A 7,754-nucleotide genomic window follows, 5' to 3' on the forward strand; every position below is an offset into this window, starting at 1 on the left:
GTGTGTGTGTGTGTGTGTGTGTGTGTGTGTGTGTGTGTGTGTGTGTGTGTGTACACAAAGGGGAAAAAATCATTTTAGGAGTAGAATGTGAATCTGTATGAATTTTGCAATACAGATGTGGAGACAAAAGATCACTTTTTTCCCCTGCAAAATTACTTATAATTGGCCTAATTTTAATTTATGGATAATCTAGCATTGATGCATTTCTACTTGAACATGTCAAATTTGGAATGTTTATAGAAGATAGCAACATATTTTTGGCAAAATATTGTATAGGCCTACACAAAATTTAAGGCACAACAGGGCTGTGTCTACCCAGTTGTAGCCTAATTTAACCTCTGGAACAATTGTTTTGTCCCTGGAATATAAATAAATAAATAAATAAATAAATAAATAAATAAAGTGCAAATAATAATAGGTAGATGTCCAAGAAGAATAAACGTGGGTCATTTATTCACTGGGTATGCAGTGTTATATTTTTCAGCCAGATGCAGGATGATGGCTCTCTCTCTCTCTCTCTCTCTCTCTCTCTCTCTCTCTCTCTCTCTCTCTCTCTCTCTCTCTCTCTCTCTCTCTCTCTCTCTACTTTATTACACTGGTCAGGTCTGCACTGCAGTCTATATATCCCCCCCCCCCCATGTCTCATCTGTATCCATTTGTCTGATGTTGTTTTTGTGTGTGTAATGTTAACAGTTTGAAATAAAGATTATTGGGAGGGAGGGGGGGGGGGGGGGGGGGGGGTTGAGAGTGACGATGGGAAGTGAAGAATTTTGGCACTTTTGCGTTGCCGTAGTGTGACGTTGTGTCTGCGTCCAGGCCATTGAGGCTACGTGTGTCCTGGCGCCATTTTATGAATGGGATTTCAGGAAGCAAACATGCGCCGAGTACTGATAGCAACAATCTTTGAAAAAGTCGTTTTAAACCATGACTTGTCTTCACCTATCTACAAAACACAGGACTGATTATAAAAGCGATATACGGACAATAACAGACCGGTTGGTGGCGATCATCCGCTGCCTTCTTGCAACTTCATCACAAGAAAAACAAGACGTGCACGACAACAAAGAACACTGAAAACTTCGGGGCTCTTTGAAAAGCAGATCGGTAAGAATATTTAACGCTATATTTGTAAATCCTATTGTGCTCTGCTGCGATCTTACCATTAGCCATTTCGCTGGTTAGGCAGATAACAACAAGTTAGATGGCTAATAGTTAAATGTCGTTGTGTAGTCAGCTTTTTGTGTTACACATAGGCCTACAAGTAGCAGAGGCTAGCGTTAGCCACTCTACCCAGTGAAGAAATGCATGGGCCATCTACATCTTGTTAAAAACCTTCCACGTTTCTTGGAGTAAAACGTAAAAAGGCATCGGTTGCAAACATCTATTTTGTGCTCATTCTGGATATATCAATACACCATTAACGGTGTTATTCGGCCGTTTAACGTTAACGTACATAATTCCGTTTGCTTTCGCGGCTATAAACAGACAATTGATTAAACTAACGTTACAGAGTACAGCCCATTGTTAGTGTGTTGCTGCTCACGTTAATTTACTGCGTGCATATTCTTCTGTTTGCGTGCACGGCCATGTAAGATGAGATCAAAACTAACGTTACAGACCGTTACAGTCTGTGACTGTTAGTCTGTAAATCGTTTGTATTATTTATTTCCTTTTACCCCCACACTGATGCAAGCTCTATTTTGGACCAAACAGGCTTGAGATGAGCCATATGAAGCTGCTAGAGTCCAGCAGCTGCATAAATACAAAAATGTGAAATTATTATCGCTTATCGGACAAGAGAAGCAGATATTTGTCTGTTATAGGTATCAGCTCAAAAATCCCTCCTAGCAGCATCATAAAAGGCATTCAAATAGCTATTTTATTTTTCTAATGTAGCTCCCTTTGTTTGTTTCAGGTTGGGCCAATGGACAGCTTTGTCAGAGACACATTGGCGGAGTGGCAACTTCAAGACCTCGTAGATAGTTTTAAAGGTAAGGTTTCTATTTTATTTTTTATAAATATTCTTATGGAAAATTATTATTTCTTTAGCCGTAGCTTGGCCTCGCCTGCCCTATTGGCACGCCCGTGTGTGTGTGTGTTGCTCTCACTAAATATTATTGCATCAGTGATGTCACAATGCCTCCATGTGTAGGTGTGTGTGTGTGCCCCCCGCCCCCCTTTTTGTTTTAATACATATAAAATTGTACTTCAACAAACTGTAATGACTAGTCTTCATGTCCTCAATCTTTCTTGTTCACCTCTCGTCCATCTCTCTCCGCTGCATAGCTGGGTTTCGGAGGAGCCGGCCTTGTCCACCACGTGCAACGCCGTCAAAGAGAAAAAGACCTGTGACTCCCTCTGCCTGCAAGTGTTCTCGAGTCCAGGAGTCCAAGTCCAGGACTCGTGACTCGACTCGAGGCACTCGTGACTCGGACTTGGCTATCCGCCTCTTCAATGAGACCCGAAAGCCTCCACAAGCCCATGCCCCCCATGGACTTATCCCACAGACACTTGAAGACACTTGACATCTTTCATATGGACATTATTATCCCACGGCCATGGACACAACCATTACACATCACTTAAGGACTTACTGGGCATTTTATGGACTTATTACACGCCACGGACATTTACATGGACTCCACTATGTCACTTTCAAGGTCTGTTACTTTGCACTTTAATGCAAATTAATTTGAAAATTGCCTTTCTGTCTGCCTGATTTGTATTGCTGCGCTGCATACTGCACAAAGACAAATTCCTCATTTGTAACATGTTCATTATGGCTATTAAGTAAGCTTGAATCTTGAGACTATTGTTTATTTATATACTAGACTCCCCCTGCTAGTATTGACTTACAATCATTACAGTCCTTGATAATTACCCACCTATAATAACACACAATTTTATATAAAATTTACTTTTTGGAACACGGTGGAAAAGGAATATCTATGATGTGCTGCTGTGCGTGACTTTATGCCTGTTTTCTATTTGTATCTTTATGACTGTTTTATTTGACTATTGCACTATTTAAGGCAGATTTTGCTTTGCTTTGTTTTTTTTTATACATTATTTTTGGCTTGATGTGTTTTTTTTAATATATAGCCTACATAATATGCAACATATAGCTACAGAGTTGTCAAGTTTTTTGCTATTTGCAATGCACAGTTGTCAAATCATCATCCTTTGATTGATTTCTTATGTCCATAAATAAAATAACAAAAAGTTCACGGATCTGTTCTCCTTTAAATTATTATTGTTGTATGAATACTCACATGTTATCATTTAAATCATTGTAATTATGTGCATTATTGAAGTGGTTCTCAACCTTTTTTAACCAAATAGGCTACCTCAGAAATTACCACCATATTTAAGTATGAGAGGAAGGGAGCCCTGCCAGTGGAGAAGCACTGCATGCATGCATTAGCATAACAATGTATATGGGGGCTGGGAGGTGCAATACCAGCGGCATGCCATCAGCGTGCCGTGCAAGGGCCGCTGGCTGTGTACGCCAGCGGACCGCCAGCGAGCCACCCCGGCGGACCGCTGTTTCACCGACTAGCACGACCGCAGCGGAGCCGCTGCGGCTGCCGACGGTGGCCCGCCGAATTGGTCTCCGGCTTGCCGCCGGCGGCCCGCCCATGATCTGCTAGCTGGGTGTGCACTGCAGGTAATCAATAACTTGTGAATGAAAAACAAATTGCACCTAACAAACAGCAGCATATTTCAGCAGATACAGTAGCAGCATCTTGTTAGAACAAAAACAACTGTAGCCTTAATACTTACTAAATGAAAAGTCTCAGTCTCCTCTCCTCTCTCAGCTGTGTCCACGACATCAGACCATAACGTTAGCTTACCTACTAGATAGCAACCTAGCTGTTGCGCTAACAGGTCGTTGTCCGTTGTCTGAAGCCGTTCTTTGTTTCTTTCTGAAACCGAAGCTATCCAGGCTTGTACACCCGGTTGGCAGCTTCAGCCTTTTCTTCGGCGGCATGGTAAAGCTATACTAAAGATTAATAATATCTTGTTGGCGCAGGTGGCTGTTTACATCACGTGATGGTTGCATCTTCTTCTCCCTGCAACTCGGTTGTAGTAGTAGAACACGCGCTCATGGGCGGCGCATGGTGGCTTGGAGGTGAAATGCAGCCTATCACACAATTCAAACGGTTTTTTGGGAAAACTGAAAACATGTTTCTTATTTAGCCTATTTATCTAGTTAACATAAATAATACTAATTCTTACATCGAAAAATGTGTTATTTGGAAAGAAAATAAAAAAAGTTATATTTGTGGGGGTCCCACAGGTGTTCTGGACTATGGGTCCCAGACTCTATCTATGGAGTCCAAGACCCCATAGGTCCCCCCATAACTCGAACCCTGGAGACGCCGCTGGCAAAACAGTATGGCTGATCCCGAAGCAACGAGCGGTAACGTTAACATTCAGAGAGTATAAACACAGACATCAGGGCAGTCATAGACTCAATAACAACAATTAAACAAGAACAAGAGTATGCACCAGTTTCTCGGTGGAAAAGACGATTTTGCCGATCGTCCGAGTGGACTTGGCGATGCTGATTGGCTGACGGAGTTGTCTCTCAAGTACTCCCACCCACTGAAATTGCTGTGGATGGAATGGAGTCCAGATTTATATGTAGAGAAACAGAACGTGAGATCACGTTAACATGATGGTTTTTACCAGGCTAGTGAAATCCCTCTGTACAACTTAATGGTGAATAAATGGTATTTCAATATATCTGGCTATGGCAAATTACATCTGACTGCACAAGGGTTTATGGATAGCAGAAATCTGTATTGCAGAGACTTATACAAAGATTATCCAAACACACATACACACTTTCTCAGTTGACTCATTAACTCATTGAGTGCCAAGGACGAGTATGTTCGTCAATTCGTTTAGTAACGTAGAGTGCCAAGGACGAGTATGTTCGTCAATTGCGTTTTTTGACGGTGGGATGTGGATCAAAGCCTCAGGCATCTCCTGTACAAATATTGTAGCTATTGAAGGTGTATAACCTATTTTACGGACTCATTAGGTGGCGACAGTGCTCTCCAGATTAGAGAAAGGTCCGGAAAACAGCAGGAAAAAGCCCCATGATGAAAGAGAAACCGCTCATGCTGCAGCCAGAGCGCAGCTGACGTTGGCTGCGAACAGCAGTCAATCCACGCCCACAACTGAGCCTCTCTGTCTCTGTCTGTCTGTCTGCATAGTTTCTCCACACGATTAGCCGCCAGAAAGGCAGCACTCGACGCCAAAGGGCCAAACCTTTCCCTGCAGTCCGGTTTGGCATTTCCGTGTCGCGCTGGGAGCCGCTGCACAAAAACGGAGCGCTCCGAAAATAGACTGGGTGCGTGTTAGGCTGTGTGTTAGTGTGGGGAGGAGTTTGCAGCTGAGGGGGGGAGAGGGGGGTGGGGCACGCAGGGCACCACACAACTACACCACGTCACTACATCAGAAAATATTAGCTTCAGACTCAGTGAATGTGCTTGAAATGCTTCATTTCACAAAAGGCGGAATAACTCAGCTTCTAATTTGAAACGTGTCTTTTTGCTCAAAACAACCTATCTTCTCCGGCTCATAACTAAAGAACGGAAAATGGTATCAATAAACTTTTTTTTGCAGATGATAGAAGAGAGTCTCATCGTTCTTTGTGCGTGTTCGGTGTTTACATAGTAATATCACACAATATTCTGTGGGCCTCGAGAAATCACTGAAAACGCTCTGAAACTCTGGCACTGGGAGCGTCCGTTCTCCAAAAGTGGCTGGCACTCAATGAGTTAATAGCAGGCAGCCAGATTTAGTCATTTTGTGGAGTCGCATATTATGTTTTGTGTGTAGAAGCCATAGCACCAGGGGGGATAGCTATAGAAATCCAGCTGGCATGTGATGATCCACTGGTGCCATCACCTCTGAGTTCATTGACATGGCCAACAACCGGTGTCGAAAACTCCTGCGGGTCAGCTGCCTTCTGCCGCAACCGATGAGGAAACCATCGAGCAGTCGAGGACAATGTTTTTGCAAGTACAAAATGTGGAGGGGATTTCTGGAGGCTATAATCGCTACCTGTGCCGGTCTACGGAGAGGGGAGCATATTCCTCGCCTACACTGCATACATACAGATCAGTTCGGGACATTTCATATTCATCTAATACAGCAGCCCGCTACCCGGGGACGGAATGCAATCAACTGGCTTTGCTGCCGAGGTATTTACCTGCATCTTAATCCCTGTTTGGGGAAAGGGACCGGCGAAGGCTTCTCGCCTCGGCCGGGGCCGCGGTGGGGTTTCGCAGTTGAGCTCCAGAGCTTCTCTGCACCAAAAGATGGGAGTTACAGTATAACAGTAAGTAGCTATAGGAGCCTGGTGAATGGCAACTGTGAAACACCGTGTTGTAGATCTAAATTTGGACGGTCCGATTTCTCCACGATGGGCCGTAAACTCCGGAACACGTTACCAACTGAAATCAAATTAATTACAGGCATAAAACCCTTTAGAATGAAGGTTAAATCAATGCCTGGCTAAAAGCAAACCAGAGCTGTACTCACGTTTAGCTATTGTACTCTAAATGACTATGGTGTATGGTGTAGTGTAGGCTATATTGGTGTACTGTGCTATTCTATCTGTATTGTGGTATGTGTATCTTATTACATGTAATGTATCTTGGTTTTATGACACTGAAAGCTGTATATTTTAATTACACCGTACATGTAAAAGCCCAACTCGGGAACAGAGCTGTAAATTAGCAATAGCTATAAAGTCTCTGTGCAGTACATCAGTTTCATGCTCTGGAACTATGTTCAATTGCAACGTCCCCATCAAATAAAATCCAATTCAAATCCTCACCACCACTCTCCTCCGCCCCCCGACCCCCCCCCCCCCCCCCCCCCACGTACACACACACACACACACACATACTCATCATCCCTGCCCGCTCCCATTTGGAGCGCTACCTTGTCACCGTGGCGATCGATACAGCTAGGTAATGGCTGCCTGGAGAGTGGTACACTTGAATGACAGTTCTGAGGCCGCGGTTGAGTGATGGAGCACGGTTGCCAGCTTAATTAACTTCCAGCCAAGCCAGCCTCCAGTATACGCATGCAGCTGCCCTCCCCCAGCACCACCGTCCCCCCTTCCCCCTGCAACAACACCCCCACCCCCCCCCCCCCACCCCATTACCCTAAGCATAAACAACACGCCAATTAAAAACGGGGGTCGGCGCGTTCGCGCTGCTTTGTTTGCACACAAGTTCCGAAATAAATATTCATTTCGACATCTATACAGTATGAGGTTTGCTCGGTGGGTAATATATTATGGATCAAACAATTTTGCTAAATGAAAGAAAGTTTTCCCCCCACCGTCTCAGTCATAACAGCCCATTTTGCCCATCAGCCACTACTTATGGAAAGGTTCGCCACATGTCACAGGAGAGATTGTATGGAGACATCCACTGCGCTTCAGTAGCCGCAGATTACTATTAAAGATTTCAATTTTCCCCCTGTCACTTCAGTTTTAAGTCAAAAGCTAATTTGCTTGGCTTGTTCCAAAAGGGATCAATACATTGAATGGTGAGAAGGGAGGTGGGGAGCGGGGATTTCAATGCAATTTTACTGAATACTAGGACACTTGAGTCTGTATGCAAATATCTGGGGAGGGCTTATATGCACCGCAGCAGCACACTTTGCTATTCAGCTCAGAGGAGGTGCTTGTTTTCCCTTACTGAGCACAACAGCAATTCACAAAG

General features: G+C 44.0%; 1 long non-coding RNA gene across 1 annotated transcript; it reads left to right on the forward strand.

The window, feature by feature from the left end:
• Positions 1-868: 868 nt before the first annotated feature.
• Positions 869-3,197, forward strand: LOC310773722. Its single transcript, XR_014552555.1, has 3 exons — positions 869-1,104; positions 1,916-1,991; positions 2,287-3,197. It is a non-coding gene; the product is annotated as an uncharacterized lncRNA (long non-coding RNA).
• Positions 3,198-7,754: the final 4,557 nt, after the last annotated feature.

Source organism: Poromitra crassiceps, assembly GCF_964638095.1.
Source record: "Poromitra crassiceps genome assembly, chromosome: 3".
NCBI classification, from domain to species: domain Eukaryota; kingdom Metazoa; phylum Chordata; class Actinopteri; order Beryciformes; family Melamphaidae; genus Poromitra; species Poromitra crassiceps.